General features: G+C 45.6%; 1 protein-coding gene and 1 long non-coding RNA gene across 2 annotated transcripts in view; both read left to right on the top strand.

The window, feature by feature from the left end:
• LOC136400022 (uncharacterized) overlaps nt 1–6,960 on the top strand; it is an 80,874-nt gene extending 73,914 nt beyond the window's left edge. The window contains exons 2-3 of the long non-coding RNA XR_010750242.1: nt 1,596–1,686; nt 6,598–6,960. This is a non-coding gene — a long non-coding RNA (uncharacterized lncRNA). The remainder of the gene's footprint in view (nt 1–1,595; nt 1,687–6,597) is intronic.
• Nucleotides 6,961–7,848: 888 nt separating this feature from the next.
• Nucleotides 7,849–21,005, top strand: part of HIVEP3 (HIVEP zinc finger 3) — a 483,707-nt gene continuing 470,550 nt past the window's right edge. Inside the window, exons 1-5 of the mRNA XM_066376014.1 lie at nt 7,849–8,007; nt 8,114–8,186; nt 10,107–10,163; nt 10,559–10,630; nt 11,152–11,265. The gene's annotated coding sequence lies outside the window, so the exon portion shown is untranslated. The remainder of the gene's footprint in view (nt 8,008–8,113; nt 8,187–10,106; nt 10,164–10,558; nt 10,631–11,151; nt 11,266–21,005) is intronic.

Below are 21,005 nucleotides of genomic sequence, written 5' to 3'. Positions count from 1 at the left end.
ATTGAAAAACAATTAACATGCATCACTGTATAAGTTTAAGGCACAGCCTGGCCGGTGGTGGTGCAGCGGATAGAGCATCCACCTGGGATGCTGAAGTCCCAGATTCGAAACCCTGAGGTAGCTGCTTGAGAGCAGGCTCATCTGTCTTGAGTGCAGGCTCACCAACTTGAGCCCAGGGTTGCTGGCTTGCATGTGGGATCATAGGCATGGCCCCAAAGTCGCTGGCTTGAGCAAGGAGTCTCTGACTTGGCTTGAGTCCCCCAGTCAAGGCACGTATGAGGAGCAATCAATGAACAACTGAAGTGATGCAACTATAAATTGATGCTTCTCATCTTTCTCCCTTCCTGCCTATCTGTCTCTCTTGCAAAAAAACCCAAAAAACCAAAAAACAAAACAAAAAAAACCTTAAGGCACAGTGTGGTAGTTTGATTTACATATATATTAAAATGATTACCACAATAGGTTCAGCTAATATCAAACTTCTTACATAGAATGAAATAAAAAAGAAAAAATAAGTTCTTATGATAAGAACTCTTAGGATTTACTCTCTTAATGAATTGGTACAGCTGCTACGGAAAGTAGTATGGATGGTCCTCAAAAATTAAAAAATGGAACTATGATATGATCCAGCAATACTACTTCTGAGAATTTATCCAAAAGTAATCAGGATCTCAAAGAGATCTTAGCACTCCTGTGTTCACTGCAGCACTATTCACAATAGCCGAGACATGGCATGGACACAGCCTTAAATGTCCATCAACAGATGAATGGATAAAGGAGATGTGACACACCACACACACACACACACACACACACACACACACACGCACACACACGAATACCAGTCAGCCTTAAACAAGAGGGAGATTCTGTCATATGCAACAACATGGATGAACTTTGGGGACATTATGCTACAGGAAATGAACCAGTCACACAAAGATGAAGTCTTCGTGATTCCACTTAAACGAGGTATCTAAAATAGTCAAATTCACAAACTCAAAGAGTGGAATGGTGGCTGCCAGGGCCTGTGGGGAGGGGGAAATGGGGAGTTACTAATTAATGGACATACAGTTTCAGTTAAGTAAGATGAATAAGTTGTAAAGTTCTGCTGTACAACATTATACCTAAAGTCAACAGTACTATATTGTACCCTGAAACATTTCTTGAGTGTAAATCTCATGTTAAATGTTCTTACCAGAATACAATACAATACAATACAATGCAAGGCAGTACAATACAACACAATACAGTACCATAGAGAAAACAGAGAAGGGAGCCAAGTACAGTCTTGGAGAAGTAGGAGAACTACTTAGTTTGTATATGTACGAACTAGTCTTTCTGTGGCCCGACATTCCCAACCTTCATGTCTTTGCTCAGACTCTTTCCTCATCTTTAGATTCTCTGCCACCAGCTTGAAATGTCTGAATTCTTCCAGTGTCTCAAATGAAAGTAGTTCTTCAACACAATGTCTGCTCCTCTTTATTTACCATTCACTCTCTGCTTTGTGTTATAGTTATTTGCACACTCACATATATGTTTCAGGGTCTGTGTTTTCTAGTGGCCGGAAAACTCAGCTTCCTGCTCTTGTGGTCCAGATTCTCACTGAGCTTGCTGAAGAAGATGCTGATGATGATAGTGAGGAGAAGATGAAGAAGCCCATGATGGTGAGGACGGACCATCAGGATGGCGCGTATATAACTTTTCAAGTAGACTTCCCTTGGTTTGAACTTAACCCTGCCATTTGTTAATTGTGTAGCACTTGACCAAGCAAAGCTATTTTGAGAATAAGTTAACCAACATTCAGATGTGCTCTAGAGCAGTGGTCCCCAACCTTTTTTGGGCCACAGACTGGTTTAATGTCAGAAAATATTTTCACAGACCCCGCCTTTAGGGGATTGATAAATGTATCACGTGATCGAGACAAGCATCAAGAGTGAGTCTTAGACGGATCTAACAGAGAAAATCTGATCATTTAAAAAAAATAAAACATCGTCAGACTTAAATGTAAATAAAACGGAAATAATGTAAGTTATTTATTCTTTCTCTGCGGACCGGTACTGGTCTGCGGCCCGGGGGTTGGGGACCACTGCTCTACAGCACACAATAGAGGCTCCAGAAATGATAAATTCTATTTTTTCTCCTGTATCCCATGTACTCAGTCCATGGTGGTTCTTTGTTTAGAAAAGCTTCCATCTTCAATGTACTAGCTAGGATTCTCTCAGTTGTTAGTGACTAAAGCCCAGGGTAAGTAAATAAAAAAACTAGAATGTTTGGCTCATGTAACTGCAATGGTAAAGCAAGGCTTGACTCAGGGGTCAAATGATGTGTTCAGAACTATTTTTCTTTCTCCATGTCTTAGCTCTGCTTCCTCTGTGATTGTTCAGTTGGCCAGGCTCTGCCCTTCATGGCAGATGGCCACTGAAGCTTCTGTTTATGTTCTTGGCAGCCTCAGAGGAAGGAAAACACCTTTTCCCTAACTGCTCCAGCCAAAGTCCCAGCATTTCATCCAGTTGGTTTTGATTTACCTGGCTTAGGTCACATGCCCACCTCTGAACCAACCTGGGGAACTGATGTCCTGAGTTGCCATCCAGCCATTCTCCTCTTTCACCTGAGCTGAGGGTGAGGCTAGCCCACCCAATCCATATGACCAAGAAAAGGGAAGAGGCTTCTCAAGGGAAAAGGGAGTTGAGACCAGAATCAAGTGACCAAGTGACCAGCAGGCAAAACCAACAGGTGTCACTCATTTACATGACTGCAGTGAGGCTAGACACGCCTGGAGCAAACTTCTCTTCTGCTTTGTAGAATTTCTAAATACTCTGTGGAGACATATAGATGCCTCTATACCTCAGTAGTTTTGAGTTTCCTTATTTCTTTCCCAGTTCTATGGAATTGTGTGTGTGTGTGTGTGTGTGTGTGTGTGTGTGTGTGTGTGTGGTCCTAGTGAGCTAAGTCTTAGGAATATGGTGGTTCTCTCATTGTCCCAGAAGGAAAGAGGGGGCACACTCAAAGGGGTTTAACATAAAGACTATTTACATAAATGTGGGCAGGGTTAGCCAGCATGGGTAGTGAAGCCTCCAGGGTGTAGCCTGGAGCAGCAAGAAGGAAGGGGATTGCTGGAGTCCAGGGAGAGCTGAACTTGGAAAAGGGGCTACTGGATGGGAGCTATGGCCTAGGAGGAGCACAACCATGGCATGACCCAAGTTAAGTAGGGAGGGAGCAGGAGGAGTAAATAGCCTACCTTTCTCTGCTCCCACCCTCCATTCTCATGCTGGTCCCTCCCATTGGCCAAATTCAACCAGGAGCTGGAGTGCAAGGGAGCACAGGTGAGACTGTCAGCAGAGCAGGGCAGAGAATGAAGACTAGCCAGCAAGACTCTGCTGTTCTGCAAGGTTTATTCTCTGGGAGGAAAGTGTAGTGTGTTAGACACTTGGCCCATGATCAGTGCAGTTGTGGGGGTAGGGGTGTTTAGTCAGTGTCTGGATAAATTCTGATTTATTCTCTTGGCTTTTGGAAATGTAATAATCTCTCCATCAAATCTCCATCTATCTGCCAAAATAATGCATGTCCTTTTGTACAAATGAAAGAATCACTGCTATTATGCAAACACTGAAAGGATACCACATTTGCATGCAAAGGGGAAAAACGAAAAATCCTATTTGCAATAAAATTAATTATACCAGTGTGGCAAAAAGACACATGAGTGTACATTTAACACTTGGACAGGAGCAGAACTAACTTGCCTTGCCAACGCTGATGAAAGAATGGAAGCCGGAAAGAAAATCCTTGGGAAATAGAGGCCTAGATAGAACAAATAGGAATTGGGAATTTCTGGCTGTTTTAAGACTCCTCCTCAACAGAAACAAAAGAGTGAAAACAAAGGTTTTTTACAAATACTAACCATGAATATTAATGTTCTATTGCTGATGCCTGAACCAAGTTCCTCATTAAAATGGCCTTTTGGAGAAGTGTTAGCATGCAAGATTGGGGACAGGTGTGAGGTGCCCTGGAAACATGCTTTGCATCTGAAACCAGAAGGAAGCTAGGTGCATTTTATTTAGAGCTGGTCAGATGTTTATTATATTGCTGTGTTCGACCATCAGGAGTAGGAGCTTTGAAAAGAAGGCAAAGGAATCCCATATGCAGAAGGGCAAGTTGAACTGTCACCTGAGGGACAGTTAATTAGTAAAATGCTCCCCTGCATTGTAAAAATGCTCCTCAGGCTGTTGGTTTGCTTCCAGGAGGCAGGGCCTGTGTCTACCTAGGTCTTATTCACCCTTTGTCACTGGTGCTTGGTGCAGAGCAGACAGTAAATGTTGAGTTAAGAAATATGTTAATGATCCCTGGCCAGTTGGCTCAATGGTTGAGCATTGGCCCGGCATGTGGAAGTCCCAGGTTCGATTCCTGGCCAGGGCACACAGGAGAAGCGCCGATCTGCTTCTCCACTCTTCCCCCTCTCCTTCCTCTCTATCTCTCTCTTCCTCTCTCAGCCAAAGCTCCATTGGAGCAAAGTTGGCCTGGGCGCTGAGGACGGCTCCGCAGCCTCCATTTCAGGCACTAGAATGGCTCTGGTTGCAATGGAGCAACAGGTCAGATAGGCAGAGCATCGCCCCTTAGTGGGCTTGCTAGGTAGATCACGGTTGGGCACATGTGGGAGTCTGTCTGTCTGCCTCCCTGCCTCTCACTTCAGAAAAAAAAAAAAAAGAGAGAAATATGTTAATGAATGGATCACAGAATTTTAGACAAAGTTGCCTTGGAAATCACCAATATCGATGGTTCTGAAAGAAAAAGTGCATTTGGAGTGAGGGGTTGGGCAGTGGTAGTGGGAGAATGAGAAAAAGGAGATGTATTTGGGAGATTTTTTTTTAAAAAAACATATGTTCCCCAAATCCAGTGTCTACATGAGTATCAGGATCTGGTGGAAGTGAATATCATATTTTGAAAAGCTTCATTAGGTGACTTCCCGCCCAACAAGGCCCAACTGGCCCAATACTCACCCAGCCACCCAGCAACTCCTCCAACCCTCCCTGCTTCCAGGGCTCAGCTCAGCATCTGCCACAGAACAGGTGCCACCAACTGTTGCTGAGTGAGTGGATGTCACACGGAAGACTGCTCAGAAGTAGCAATCATTTGTCTATTCAGTCAGGCTTTGGTATTCCAGGCACTCAACGTGGAAGATCATCACAGAAGAAGTGTTGACCACCTTTTTCCTGCACCTTCCCCTTTGCCCCCAAAGTTGAAAGCTTTCAAGTGTGAAAGAGGACATCGATCAGGACTTTCTGTAGATCAGATGTCATGAAACAGTGGGACCAGACCTTGGAGGAAATGTAGGCTTCCTTTGCTAGATCCTCCACTAAAGAGTTAAAACATGCTGGACATGTGTCTTTTCAGGATGCTCTAGATTAGATGCGGCCTTTGTGGAGGCACAGAGTGGACTAGAATTAGAAGCCATCCAGCACAATGGATCATACCATACTCTGCAATCTTCACTGGGACATTGCATTACTACCATCCAGTGTAGGAGAGTGGATGCAAGAAATGACCACTTCATCTCACCATCTCTTGGTCTGTAAAGCTGATGCTAAGCTGGGTTTATTTCTTTAATGATATATATAGTTTTTGGTAATATCGTATATCATTAAAAGCATGGATTCTGTTAATATACTAAATACCACTAAATTGTTTACTTTAAAATAGTGAATTTTATATGAATTTTAACACACACACACACACACACCACATGTGTAAGGCAGTTGGATTCTGGAACCAGATAGTTTGAGTCTGAATACTGGCTCTGGCACCTGTTAGCTCTGTGACCCTAGGCAAATTACCTAATCTCTCTTTGCCTCTGTTTTATATGTAAAATAGGGATAATAATAGCACTTACTTCATGAGGTTGTTGAAAGGATTAAATGAGCTAATATCTGAAGTAGAACAGGGTTTGTTTGTTGTTGTTTTTTTTTGTAATTTTCTGAAGCTGGAAATGGGGAGAGACAGTCAGACTCCGGCATGTGCCCGACCGGGATCCACCCGGCATGCCCACCAGGGGCGACGCTCTGCCCACCAGGGGGCGTTGCCCTGCCGCGACCAGAGCCACTCTAGAGCCTGGGGCAGAGGCCAAGGAGCCATCCCCAGCACCCGGGCCATCTTTGCTCCAATGGAGCCTTGGCTGCAGGAGGGGAAGAGAGAGACAGAGAGGAACGGGGGGGGGGGGGGGTGGAGAAGCAAACGGGCGCTTCTCCTATGTGCCCTGGCCGGGAATCGAACCCGGGTCCCCCGCACGCCAGGCCGACGCTCTACCGCTGAGCCAACCGGCCAGGGCCTAGAACAGGGTTTTGCATGTAATAAGTGCTCTCCAAGTGTGAGCTCTCATTAGTATTACTGCAGATGGTGTACCCCACAGGGAGCTAGGGTGGGTGTTAACTTCTGTGGCTTGTCTACAAGACTGCATTATTTAATAGATGAAGTAAAAACTGACAACTCAAGTTGTCTTCATTGTATGACACTGAATCAGACGGAGCCTCTTTGTGAGAGAAAGCTGTTGTTTACTTAGGCACAGTGCTAATATAAAATATTTTTTTTGCACTTTCTGAATCACAGGACTGGAAAAGGGCTCTTGGTTCATCTCAACCTGAACGGAGAAGAAATTGACTTGCCCAAGGTTACACAACTAGTATGACCTGGTCTTCTAACTGCGAGAGCAGTGCTTTCTCTGCCCATCACCATAGTTACAATAACCCAGTGCATGGAAATGCATTTTGTTTTCACATCTGTAATGCTTAAAGTGAAATACACACAAGAATCAGGGTACAGACAGGACTTCAATTTTACAAGGAGTTGTGGGAATTTCATTGGAATAAACCATGTTTGTTTGTTTGTTTATTTGAAAGGTAGACTACATTAACATACTAGGGCTCCTGGTTACAAGTAACAGAATCAAGCTCTGGCTGACTTGAGCAATCAAGGAACTTATTGGAAGGCTAGCTTGAGAATTGAAAGGAGGCTGGCGAACCAGGTCGGGAATGTAGTCAGAACAAGAGGCTAAGCAGCAGCGACATAGCCAAAGTCACCCCTCAGGGCCAGTGTGGTAAAGATGCTGCAGGCACAGCTGCCCCTGGATTCTCAGTGTCAAAGCGCCACACTCGGCCCCCACTGCTGCCGCCAGCCGACTCTCATCCTTGGGTTTGGCTGTCACGAGTGCTCTGGCAACTTGCTCCTGTGTCTTTGTGCCCCTCTCCAAGAGTGAATGTCCCACAGGGAATTCCCCATTAGCTGAGTAGGGGCAGATGTCTGAGGTCCAGCATGGTTGGCAGAGGGGCCGCAGGGCATGGAAAGAGAGTCTCTGGCCTTCCGAGACTGTGGATTGGGAAGAAGGGCCTTACCTATAACCAACATTTACAAAGGAAGACCCCACCTCTTTCCTGGAAGGTGATAGAATGCTGAGTAATTGAAAACAAATGAACAAAACAACAGAAAACCCATGACATGAGGAAAATCTAGGAAAGGTGTATTGCCCCGGTGTCTGCCTTCTCCCCTTCCTGAGGGCAGAACCCTGTTCTCGGCCTGCTCTCTCCCCTGCTCGCCTGCATCCCCATCACTCCCTGCGCTGGAGGGAACAGATGCTCCAGGAAGGACTCCAAGGTCAAATGATTCTCTTACAGCTCTGTCTGCTTCACTTATTGCCAGAGTCACCCTGGAACCCTGGAGCGGCTTCTCTCTCTAATTAGAATAAAATCCAACAGCCTATTATTATTATTTTTTTACTGTGATAAAATTCACATAACATACAATTCACCATTTGAGCTATCTTTAAAGTATTCAATTCAGTGACATTTAGTACACTCACAACGTTGTGCGATCATCACCGCGACCTAGCTCCAGAACATTCTCATCACTCCAGAAGGAATCGCGGTAGCCACAAGCAGCCCCTCCCATCCTGCCTCCCCCAGCCCCTGGAAACCACTGGTCTGCATTCTGTCTCTACAGATTGGCCTGTTCTGGAAATTGCATGTAAGTGGAGTCATACACGATGTACTAGCCTGCCTATAACGAACCCTCTGCCTCCTACAGGTTCTCCATGACCCGTCTCCTCCCAACCTCTGAAACCTCCTTTCAGCACAGGACGGGGAACCAGCTCTGCCACAGAGGAGGCGGTCGGTCGATGGAGCTGAGAAGCCATCAGAAAGATGGTGAGAAGCCTCTGAGGACACAATATATTTGGGACCTCCGTGTGATTGACAACACAGAACAGGGCAGGGCTGCAGAGGAGATGGGGGGGGGGTGTGGCCCAAGGGAAAGCTTTTTAGCTGAGTTGAGTTTGTTCTCTCTCTCTGGGCAGATCACTGCCTGCTTTTTCATCTCTTCCAGGCAGAGAAACAGCAGGACCACATTAGCGCTGCCTGGGGATGGCAGGTTATGTCAGGGCCCCGATGGACTGAATGGGCAGGGAGGATTCAAAGAAGGTTCAAGCAGTCCTGCTGGCCTCTGAGTGGTCCTCCTTTCCTCCACTCTCCCTGCCACCATCGAGGGAGAATACAGAGGCAAGAGCAGTGCGTGGAACTGAAGCACAGGGTGGTTTTCTGAAGCACAGGGTTGCCTGGTAGGGAGTGTGCAGCGCATAGGGCTATTTGAGTCCCGGGTATAGTTCAGAGGCTCTAGTCTCTCTCCTCTCTTCACCCCAACACCCTCCCAAGCAACCTAATGAGAAAGAGCAATCTGGCAAACAGCCATGATTGCTATCTTAATGTTAAAATGATGTAACAAAGAGACCCCAAAAAGAGAATGGCTTAAAGAACATAGGTGTGCATTTCACCCATACATAATAATTCCCAAATCCGTGGATAGCTGTGCTTCATATCGTCACCCAGCGATAAAGAGTGACTGCATCTCTGTCATCTTAATGTCAGGCTTCTAAGGTGTCTGTAGTGGGGGTTCAGTGGGCCAGATGGAATACGACACACAAGGCATGAGCTCACCTGTGGGATGTAGTATATGCTTTAAACCAGCAGTCAATGTCTGGTGCTGTCTCCATAGTGAAAACACGTGGGCTAGGAACCAAAGGGAAGAGTTAGGAGTGGCCCTTCTCCTACAATGAATACTTCACTTACCAGAACTTTTGTTTTCATCTCCATGATCTTGGGCTTGACAGGTCCGGGTGTTCATTCCTAAGAAGAATGTTCCCACCAAGAAACACAGCTATGGTTTTGATGAAATGGAAGCTGAGCTTGATCCTTGCCATTTGGGGACTCCTTTTTTTTCTTTCAGAGACAGAGAGAGAGTCAGAGAGAGGGATAGATAGGGACAGACAGGAATAGAGAGAGATGAGAAGCATAAATCATGTTTTTCATTGTGGCACTTCAGTTGTTCATTGATTGCTTTCTCATATGTGCCTTGACCACGAGCCTTCAGCAGACTGAGTAACCCCTTGCTCAAGCCAGCGACCTTGGGTCCAAGCTGGTGAGCTTTTTGCTCAAACCAGATGAGCCTGCACTCAAGCTGGTGACCTCGGGGTCTCGAACCTGGGTCCTCCGCATCCCAGTCTGATGCTCTATCCACTGCACCACCGCCTGGATAGGCTTGGGGACTCCTTATGCCACTGAATTAACAGGAAGAGAAGGGGATCACTGTCCTGCCTACCAAAGGGAAGTTGAATTGTACAATGCAATAGAACTGAGAAGACTGTGTCCTAAACCCAAGGGACTCATAGGGCCACTTCTGTGACTCCCCTGCCAATAATAAAGTTCAGTGGAAAGCTGGCAACCAAAATAGAGAGGACAAATAAGCTTGATTATTTTGAGATGAAGGTTTGGGTCTCGCCAGCGGTTGAGGTGCCGGTAGAAGGTAAGGTGAACATAAAATGGATAATGAAAGAAGGATACCATGATATTATCAGCTTTGGCCTCATGACAGGATACAGAAGGGGAAACTATGGAGGCCAAATTTATTTTATGCTGATTCTTTATTTCCCACTCCCATTCCCCTACTACTTTATATGAAGAGCACTTGTGGTAGCTAACATCAAAATTTAGATTCCAGGTGGGATGACACTTGATATGACATCACCAGTAATAATACAGTGGCTAATGACACTGGTGTCTCCTTGTGATTAGGATGAGATTTTCATCACTCAAATGAAGGACAAAAATGGAAGCTGGAAGGCTAATAAGGTGGAGTGAACCAATTATTCTTTGTTTATGCTGCCATATCTATTCTCTGGTCTTTCTCTGCTTTCTTCTTTCCCTGGGAGGCTGAACCCTGGCGATTGATTGCATCATCTGGACTCTGTTGCTCATGGGTTTTCTGTTCAGGTCGGCCCGTGATAGGCACTGGCAGGGAATTGGAGGCTGGCAGGGAGGCAGGAGAGCTGAAGGTGTTTCTTCCCCTCTGCCTCTGCTCTGAAGCTCTTCCTGGGGCAGAATCTCTCTGCCTGACTACAGCTGTGGCCAGGCAGCCCCTCCTCCGAGGTTCCCACCCCCCGTGTCCTCTGCCTGTCTCTTCATTCTTAGGACTGGGAATAGATTTCTGCTGTGGTGCCTCACCACCCCTACCCACCCCTCTGCAGGTCATCCTTGTGCTGAAGTCCCTTCACTTGAGCCATAGGGGGCAAGCTCTGTTTCCTGCTGTGATCTGACAGGTATAGTGTCCATTTCCTCCCCATCTCCTGAATCCTGAAGAATAGGAACATTGTCTTAGTTATTTCTGTGTGCAAAGATCATCTGGTCATAACATGTTAGGCGAATTAATCAAAAACAGTGCTGAAGGTCTGTCTTCTTCAGTGAGTCTTGTAAAGCCAGAACCAAGAGCAAATTTAATCAGTAGCAGGCTCTTAATTTCTATTTCTAGGAAAGCAGCCCAGAGTCTATCTGTATCTCTTCCCGAGGTTCCAGCGCCTTCAGGGGTGGCCCCAGTGTCCCAGCGCGATACCTGGCAGGGAGACCCAGGCAATGCTTTTTCAGATTAGGATGTCCATTACAATTGCATGTCCAAATGCATTGTTTTAAATGGGCTACATATCCCCATATGTGAAACCTTTCACACATAATTGCTAGTACAGTGTATCAAACAATTTGCTCATCCCTTTAGGCTTCTATGGTGCTTAATTTCTTTTATTAAGTGACTCTCCACTAAATAAGCATCCCTGTCTTCTTCCTCTAGGCCCCGTTGCTACAGATAAACAGATCTGTGCTCTGGAGTTGCTGGTTGATACATCATCACTTCCAACTAATTGAAGGGGGTCAGTGCTGGCAGTGCAGACATGAGGGGATGCTGGTTAGTTAAATATATGATTCAGAAGTCAGATTGGGAGGGGAGTGATGGCACAGGGGAGTACTCAGGTCAAAGAGTTTGGGTAGAAGAAATCAGAATCTGAACAAGGGGTCTAAGGCCATGGGCAGTACCAACAAGAATCCAAGATCTTTTATTTATTATTATTATTATTATTATTATTTTGTATTTTTCTGAAGTTGGAAACGGGGAGGCAGTCAGACTCCTGCATGTGCCCAACTGGGATTCACCTGGCATGCCCACCAGGGGGCAATGCTCTGCCCATCTGGGGCGTTGCTCTGTTGCAACCAGAGCCATTCTAGTGCCTGAGGCAGAGGCCACAGAGCCATCCTCAGCGCCCGGGCCAACTTTGCTCCAATGGAGCCTTGGCTGTGGGAGGGGAAGAGAGAGACAGAGAGGAAGGAGATGGGGAGGGGTGAAGCAGATGGGCGCTTCTCCTGTGTGCCCTGGCCGGGAATCCAACCTGGGACTCCTGCATGCCAGGCCGACACTCTACCACTGAGCCAACTGGCCAGGGCCAAGAATCCAAGATCTTTTAAAGCAGGGCCACCTTATATGCTTCTTTTCAGAGCACCCCTCCCCACATTCAGAATGTAAGAACAAGTGACTGGAGTATAGTATAGGGGGAGAGGATCAAGATCCTGATATGCGCCAAAGATTAAGAATGTCTGCTTGCATTTCTTTCTTTCTTTATTTCTTTTTCTTTCTTTCTTTCTTTCTTTTTTTTTTTTTTTTTTTTTACAGAGAGAGGGATAGACAGGGACAGACAGACAGGAACGAAGAGAGATGAGAAGCATCAATCATCAGTTTTCCGTTGCGCTTTGTGACACCTTAGTTGTTCATTGATTGCTTTCTCATATGTGCCTTGACCACAGGCCTTCCGCAGACCGAGTAACCCCTTGCTCGAGCCAGCAACCTTGGGTCCAAGCTGGTGAGCTTTTTCCTCAAACCAGATGAGCCTGTGCTCAAGCTGGCGACCTCAGGGTCTCAAACCTGGGTCCTTCCACATCCCAGTCTGATGCTCTATCCACTGTGCCACTGCCTGGTCAGGTTCTGCTTGCATTTCTGGTCTCAGCTATCTTTTCTTGGGTTAAACTAGAGAGGCTTATTTTCCTTAGTGCTTACTGATAAATGATAACACACTTACATTTTTATAAGTATATTTAACCTTCAGAGACTCACAGGATGTGAAAACTGGCATAATTCTTAGAAATTATTCATATTATCTTTATTTTGTTTATGAGAAAGTGGAGGCCCAGAGAGATTGTTAAGTATTATTGTTAGAGTATTTATACTATAGACAATGAAACAAACTCTAACAATGAAAGGAATTTATTGGCTTATATAAAGTATGGGTAACAGCTTCAGGTATGGCTTGATCTAGCTGCTCACTGGTTGACAATGTAACTGAGGTTCTTTTTATTTTCCATTTTCTCTTCCTCAGGATTCATCCACTGCCTGGCAATCTAGTCTTTAGCCTTGTGGTCACATGTGGCTGCACTGATTCTAGACCTCACATCATTGATAGAAGCTATGGCAGATATCCTTTTGGTCAGAAGCCTTGTAAATGTCTTCTCAAATCTCATTGCCTTTACTGTATTTCATGCCTGCCTTTGAAATGATTTCTATTACCAAAGAAATAAGATAGGAATGATTGCTTTTAAACTCTCAGGTCCAGCTCCTGGAGTCTGGGGTCAGGTTATATATAAGACCACATAGGTTAGAATAGAGGAAAAGTGGTTTTCCAAAGAAATGGGGTTCTGATGATGGGACAGTGGAGGAATGGATACTGGAGAGGCTGACTGCAAGTGTCCAAGGGCAATTACTTACCCAAGGTCAAGCAGTTGGTTGTGATCAGCTTGGGACTAAAACCCAGCTCTTCACACTCACCATTTTAGTGACTATCTAATGGATGAGTATACAATCCCACTTAAGATAATATATGTATGTATTAGACATCAAAATAGAACGATGGATTTGCTTGTTCTGTTCAGTTTATACTTCATCTATGATTGTAAATAAGTACAAAAACACACCTTTTGAAAGGTATTAAGAAGCACAAATTGCCAGTTATAAAAAGAGTCCTGGGGATGTAAAGTACAGCAAAGGGAATGTTGTAAGTAATACTGTAATAATTTATGTATAGTGTCAGATAAGGTTCTAGACTTATTGGGGTGATCACTTCATAAAGTATATAAATGTCTAATCATGATGCTGTACACCTGAAACTAATATATTATATGTCAACTGTAATTGAAAAATTGATTAATACATATATAAAACAATTCTAAAACTCTAAAATAAGAATTTAATACTGTACCTTGAAATAACATAAAACAAATTCTGGAGAAATTCTGGGGAAAGAGCCCTCCAAAATATACCTTGCCATTTAGTCACCATGAGTACAATTTTCTGGGTTAATTAATTTTGCATCTCATCAAACCATGAAAGCTTTCAGGAGAAATTAAGCAGATTTTAGAAGGAGAGTGATTTCATTTATGTAAGTGCCCTCTAGTCTTACTGAGGTTTTAGCTGTCAGTCTTCTGGAGCATTTTTTGGAATTGGAATACAGTTTTTTGACAAATTGTATGAAATACCTTAGGTATCTTTTTTGCTTTTCATATCGTGGGAAAAATGCTTGTTAATGTCCCTCAACAAGATCTCTTTCTTTTATTCAGGAATTCTAGAGGCAAAGAAGAAGAAAAGAACGGTTCTGACCACCTGCTTTGTGCCAGGCAGTGTGCTAAGGACTAAAGATAAAGAAAAGAAGGGTAGAGTCTTCATGAAACTCCAAGTTTAGTGGGACAGACAGATATTTAAACGTATAAAGAAAATACTATGGCATTAACTGCAATAATAGGTGGAAGAATAGAGTGCTTTGTGAACACAGAGGAAGGCAGAATGTTGGGAGTAGGGAAGAGCCAGAGTCAGAGAAAGAACTTCTTAAATGATAATTGGAATAGCTAGGGAAAAACAGGGAAAGGTATTCTTTACAGAGGGGACTCATGAACACTGAGGTATGACATTTTTTAAAAGAATTTTAAAAAATATTTATTCATTTTAGAGGAGAGAGAGAGAGAGAAGGGGGGAGGAGCAGGAAGCATCAACTCCCATATGTCCCTTGACCAGGCAAGCCCAGGGCTTTGAACCAGCCACCTCAGCATTCCAGGTTATCCACTGCGCCACCACAGGTCAGGCTGAGGCATGACATTTTACAGTGTCTTTCCATGAAACTCCATGTAATTCAGAAGGGGAGACATGTAAGGGCAGGGAATGAGGAGAGAAGGTGCAGGAGAAAGAGGCAGGGACTGGGTCATAGAACTTGGAGTCCATCTTATGGGTGACAGGAAGCCTCTAAACAGTTTTATGTAGGGGTTGTGCCATAGACATATTTCTGTATCAGTTAGGTTCTATGGTTTTAGGCACCTCTAATTAACTTTAAAAAAAGGAGTACACTGGAGAGATATGGGATTAAAAACAAACAAACAAACAAACAAACAACTGAAGGAAAAGCTCCAGAACCTTGGCTTTGAAAGGAGCTTCTGGGGAAGAAATAGCAGGAACCAGTTGTCAGTCTCCTTTGTCTGTAAGAATCAGTTCCAACCACCTTCATTTTTTATGTTGTTCTGTCCAGAATTCAAATTCCAGATGAAGGATATTGTATTGCCCTAGTTTGCAGGCACATCCAACCTGGTGAAGCCATCATGTTGACTGGCAGTCTCACCAAGCTTAGATCTCATGGGGGAGGGTGGGTTCTGAAAGCAAACTTAGGGTGTTGCTACCATAATGAAGAGGAATGCCAGCCATGTCACCTAAAGCAACGAATGCCCACTTCACCAACTAGTTGGAAGCCAGATTTGAAGGGGACAAAAGATGAAGGGAATTAAAAGGAAAAAGGTGATGGAGGTGTGGATTAGGGTTGTAGTACAATAAGTAGAAAAAAACTGTGAGATTTAAGAATATTTACAGGATAAAAATTGGTGGTTGAATCTAGAAGAAAGAAGAGGACAGAATCGAGGATGACTCCCAGGTCCTAGCATGCAGTAATAGATATCAGTACTGGAGAGACGGTAGAGGAAGGGGAGGGGAGATGATAAATCGCTTAGGACAGAGGCGGGGTCAAAGGGACCAGAGGGAAAGCAGACAGAGTGAAAGGGGATGAGAGGATGGGACCAGAGAAGGGAAAGAGATTGGTGAAATTATATACACATAACAGTGTTATAGAGAGTAGAAAAGCAAATCCTGGCGGTAAGGGGGTGGGCATTGGGGGGAAGGGGGCAAGGGGGATGTTGAGGGAAACACGGGGAAGGGGGGATGCATTCCGGGGGGACACTAGAATCTATATAAACACAATAAATTAAAATCAATAATAAAAAAGGTTAAAAATTGCTTAGGACACCGTGAGTTTGAGAAACCTAGGGGACATCAGGTGGCTGTTAGAATTTGAAGCACAGTAACTGAGATCATGGATGTGGACAATATACCTAGGAAGGATTTTGGAAGGATTAATGGAAAACACCAATATTTAAAATTGGCTTGCCAAGGAAAAGAAGGTGAAAAGGCAGGAAAATGGAGAGGAGGAGAAGAATGAAGAGTGTTGAGGGTCACAGAAAACCACAGGATTCAAGGAAGAGTAGCTTTGAGTTCTGGTAAGGGCACAAGCACATTCTAGGGAACTGATGTATAAGTGGGAGGTGAGGAAGTACAGGTAAAAACCTGTAGGCCTCCATTATGATAATCTTGGATGAGAAGAGTTGGGAAACTGCACAGTAGCTGGAAGGGGTACAATGTTAAGGGAATTAGGTTTTTTATTTTTGGTAGTTTGATTTTTTTAAAAATTGAGATATAATTCACATACCATAAAATCAACTCTTTTAAAGTATATTATTTGGTGGCTTTTAGTATATTAACAAAGTTGTGGAGTTATTGCCCCTAATTCTAGAATATTTTCGTCACCTCCCCACCCCTGAATAAAAAAGAAACCCCATACCAATTAGCAGCCACTCCCCATTTTCCCATTCCCCCAGCCCTGGCAATCGCTAGCCTATTTTTTGTCTTTAAATTTGCCTATTCTGGATACTTCATATAAATGGCCTTACAAACAGTGTGGTCTTTTGTATCTGGCTTCTTTCCCTCAACTTTCAACATTCATCCATATTATAGCATGTAGCAGTATTTCATTCATTTTTATTTCCCAATAATATTTCATTGTATGGAAAAAACATAATTTGTTTACTGATTTATCCAACGATGAACATTCCAATTGTTATCACTTTTTGACCATTATGTATATGCTATGAACATTTGTATACAAGTTTTGGTGTAGATAAGTGTTTCTAATTCCCTTGTGTATATACTTCGGAGTGAAATTGCTGGGTCTCCATTTGGGGAGAGTTGATTTTGTTTACAAGCTGAGGGTACCGTGGGAACCAGTGATGAGGCAGACTTGGGAGATAAAGAAAGGGGCAGGGAGGAGGAGGTGGGGGCTGGAGAAGGGTCACTTTTTTCAGTATCACTCACTTTCTCTGTCGGCACACCCTAACGCCCTAACCTCATTTCACAACTACTAGATCTTTTGCATCTACATCACATCTGCTGACCAGGGAGCGAATCTAGTGCGTGGATAAAGCACCCTTTAGACCTTTTGCGGATGCGTCCATGCGGGTGGCTCTTTTTCCGTTGCAGTTCATAGTTTTGGGGTCTCCTCTGGTTAGAACCTGGCCCATTCATTGCAGGTTTGTTTTCTCCCGTTGACTCGTTCACAAGTGAATCAAGACAATTCATCATACAGCTTGAGTCTGATACCTAGTTCCTCAAGTCACCTCCGCTCCCAGCCGTCGGGGTTATTAAGAAGGATGACAGACAACCGCGGTCGGACACCACGATCGCCAGCACTCAGCTTTTATACGTTCCCCGTCGTAGCCAACACGCACGCGCCGCTCCCTTGCCAAGTAGTGGGCGGGGGTAGGTGGGCGGGGCGGGTGTCTCCAGGGCCAATCGGGAGCGAGCGCCCCCACCTTCTCGGCCGGTGGACCCAGCTTGACCTCGGCGGTGGGCGGAGGAGGCGGGCCAGTCGCGCGGCCACGGAGGGGGCGGGGCCAGGGCCTGGAGGCGGAGCCTAGGGCTGTCAGTCCCGCGCCTGCCGTTGCCGCTGCTCCTGCGGCCGGGGTTCCTTACCTGCTGTGGCCCGGCTGGCTACCAGCGCTGCCGCTCGCTGCCCGCCGCCCCAGCATCCCAAGCCGCCTCCCGTCGTGCTAGCCTGGCGCGCAGGTAAGGCTGGCCGTGCTGCCGAGACCTCGCGTTCTCCTCGGCATCGTTTCGTCGCGCGGGCGCCCCCTCCGGGCTGTGTCAGCCCCGCGGTTCCCCTGGCCGCCCGGGGACGGTCCCGGGGGGCGGGACGACAGTCATCCCATCCCCCCACAACCCCCCCCCCCCACCTCTAGGCACCGCGCCTTTCCCGGGGTCCTGGTGTAAAACCTCCGCATCATCGCGTGGGGCTGGTCCCAAGCCCCCCCCCCCCCCCTTCGTGGGCCGATTACACAATCTCTGGGTCTGGGGCCGGGGGTCCTTCTTGAGCCTCCGCCCCACACCTGTACCCGCGACGCGTTCCCAAGCAGAGGGCAGAGACCCAGCGCGTCAGCAGGGCTGGGAAAGTTTCACTTTGTGGTCCGGGTTTGTTGACATCCGAGAGATGCGGGGAGATGGAGGCTGAACAGCTAGGATGCGCCTACGCGGGCAGCGTTCCCTTTGCCCCGGGGTGGCCCTGGTCCAGGTTTCCTTTACAGAAGTCCTGACGAGAGCCCGACTACGGTCCCCGGGGTCTGCTGCCGTGCACGCGGGTCTCGTCGCCGCTACGTTAGCGAGCCCTGGCCCCTGGATTGCAGCAGTCTGGGGACAGGTCAGCCTCCCGCTCTTCCTCCTTTCCTAATTTAGCATAGACATTTAGACCAGGTAGGCGAATTTACTTAGCATTTCCCTGACACTCTGTATTTGTGAGGTGCTTTGCCATCCCTGATTAGTTAATTAACAAGGTGAGAAAGCAAAATAGATCCTGAAATGCATGGCTAATGCCTTTAGTCTAGCAACTCTTTAAAGAACCACTGAGAGCTTTAGGCTGTTGGCGGAGAGAGATGCTTTTGGCCAAGGTGCTGCCGGGAGAGCTATTCGGTTTCTTCTCTTTCTGTGTCTTCTTGCCTGAGAAGGCTTTGGTCATGGCAAGGTTTTCTCTGCCTCTGCTTATGCTTTTTATTGAGGGTCACCAGGTCTATGGTGGGTTATTTGGTTTTCTTCACTTACAGAAAGGAGGAATTAGAAGAGTTTCTGGCGAAGCAGTCAAGGAAAAAACTGAGGTTCAAATAACTTTGGATACTTGTCTGCTTTACCAGGTTACCTTCCTGTGCAGAAAACTCTTCCTGTTCTCTCCCATCTTCCCAGTAGGACTATCCAACTCGGTGAGCATTACCGGTTCCTCATTTAGTCCATAGACCTCATGGTACCTGTGGTTTACAGATCTGCCTAGGGACATCCTCTAAGAGTGGGCTTAATTAACACTTTTATCTGCCCATTAAGCAATACAGCTTGAACTCTCTCTTGCAGTCAGACTCTGTTGTAGTGTTGAATTTTTAATAATATATAATTCATTTTAATAGTGTTTCTATAATAATCTTCCTATTAGTATGCCGGTTCTGCAACACCAGTACTTTTGGTATGGAAGCAGCAATTTACTTGAAATATTATTATGGGAAAAACAATTCTCCAACAGATTTGCAGGCCGCTTTACTTAGATAATTACTACTAAAGGCTGTTAAGGTTTTTTATTTTTTGGTGCAGTATGTGTTAGAAAGCTTTTGATCTATGAGGTCATTATGAGGTCATTTCTCTCTGAGGGTGATGGTTTCAGTCATTGTGTCACTTAAGTATTTTTGGACTAATGTCGGAAGAGATTTTTCCCCACGCTGATTTCTTTTTGGACAGGGTTCAGAGTTAACAAGATTTAGTTTGATTTGCCAGCCTAAGTTTTAAGAAGGATAAAATATATTGTATTTGGTGGTTTATATTAGAGCTATGATTGTGGGTTTTATTAGCATATGTAACAGACACTGTTTTTGGTGTTTTATAGATACTAATTTTTCTAAAAACCCTTTAAGGAAGGTTGTTATAATTACCCCATGTTTCAGATGATGAAATTGAGGCCCAGTGGCTGGACCCAGGTGGCATAGTTAAGTAAATGACAGCCAGACTCTAGTCGAGGCAGCCCAAGTAGAGTCCAAGCCCTTAACTACTGTGCTATCCTGCCTCTGTAGATGATTCTTTCCATGGGTATTTTGTTTCTACGTGCTGTCTGTACAGCATTGCATTCTGCACTTTGGGGAGGAGAAGAGCACTTTACAGCAGAGGTCCCCAAACTTTTACACAGGGGGCCAGTTCACTGTCCCTCAGACCGTTGGAGGGCCGCCACATACAGTGCTCCTCTCACTGACCACCAATGAAAGAGGTGCCCCTCCCGGGAGTGCGGCGGGGGGGCTGGATAAATGGCCTCAGGGGGCCACATGCGGCCTGCGGGCCGTAGTTTGGGGACGCCTGCTAACAAACACTGGGTTAGGAACTTTTATTCTGGTCGTAACTCTGCCATGAGCTAATCGGTGATTTTGAGCGAGATACCTGATCTCCCTGCCTTCCATTTCCTGGCTGGTGGAATAACAGCAGTCGAAGCAGATGAACTAACTAGCCTTCATCTCTTGGGGAGCTGGAGAGATGAGTCAATACATGTAAGAATTAAATGTCTTTCTCCCTAAAGTATAGGGTAAGATCAAGTGTCAAATGAGCGGGGTGTGTGCACACATGGCCTTGTGCCTGTGTCATGCAGGACCGGAAGCTATGCACCCTGTGCTGCCAGTGGCGACGATGGGAGGATGATGGTTGAGAGACGTCATCTTAAACACTTCAGTATTGTTTTATTCTGTTCCCACCAGCATTGTTCCTTTTGTAATTAAAAAAAATAAAAGACAACCAAAAGAGAAGTCATCCTATAAAAGTGGGGTGACCATGTGCAGGACTGTGTGAGGAGCATTTGTGAGCAACCATTTAGCATCACTTCGCAGGAAGCTGGGGGTCAGATAATGGCAGGATCTGAATGGCAGACCCAGGAGTTCCCAGAATCAGGGAAAGTCAAAGTCGAAAGGAAACTTTAAGGTCATTGGATTAGCACCCTCCTCCTCTTTTCTCCCTCCACCATCTCTCCAGTGGATAAATTTCCCGTAAGTATACACCTGTCTCACAGCGCTCATCCTACTCTTGCTGGGATACCTCCTGGACCAAATGTTTGGTGTGCTTCACACATCTGTACATTAAAGTAGCTGGTGATAGGGAGCGGGAAACTAATGAAAGATTCTGGGCCTTTCTGGCGTATGCTCTTGAAAGATCACCCTTGCTGTGAAACCTGGATTAAAGGGGAATACTAAACCAGGGAGACCAGTCAGGAGGATTCCAGAATCTAGGGTTGAGGTGATCCAGACTGAAACAGGTGGTAGCATGGGATTGCAGAGGACTCCCTGCACCTGGTGCCTTCCTGTCCACAAGCATCAGAGAGGAGGGACAAGTCAGCATTTCCCTGGGGTGAGGGGGGTGTTGAGAGCAATGCTGGACAGAGCTGAGGGTCTGGTAGAGAAGAGACCACTATGTAAATATATCCCCCCGAGCCGATAATAGACTAATATAGGGCTTCA

The sequence above is a fragment of the Saccopteryx leptura genome, chromosome 3 (assembly GCF_036850995.1).
Source record: "Saccopteryx leptura isolate mSacLep1 chromosome 3, mSacLep1_pri_phased_curated, whole genome shotgun sequence".
Classification (NCBI taxonomy): Eukaryota; Metazoa; Chordata; class Mammalia; order Chiroptera; family Emballonuridae; genus Saccopteryx; species Saccopteryx leptura.
Note: the sequence above shows the minus strand (reverse complement) of the source record. Positions and strands in the feature narration are given on the sequence as shown.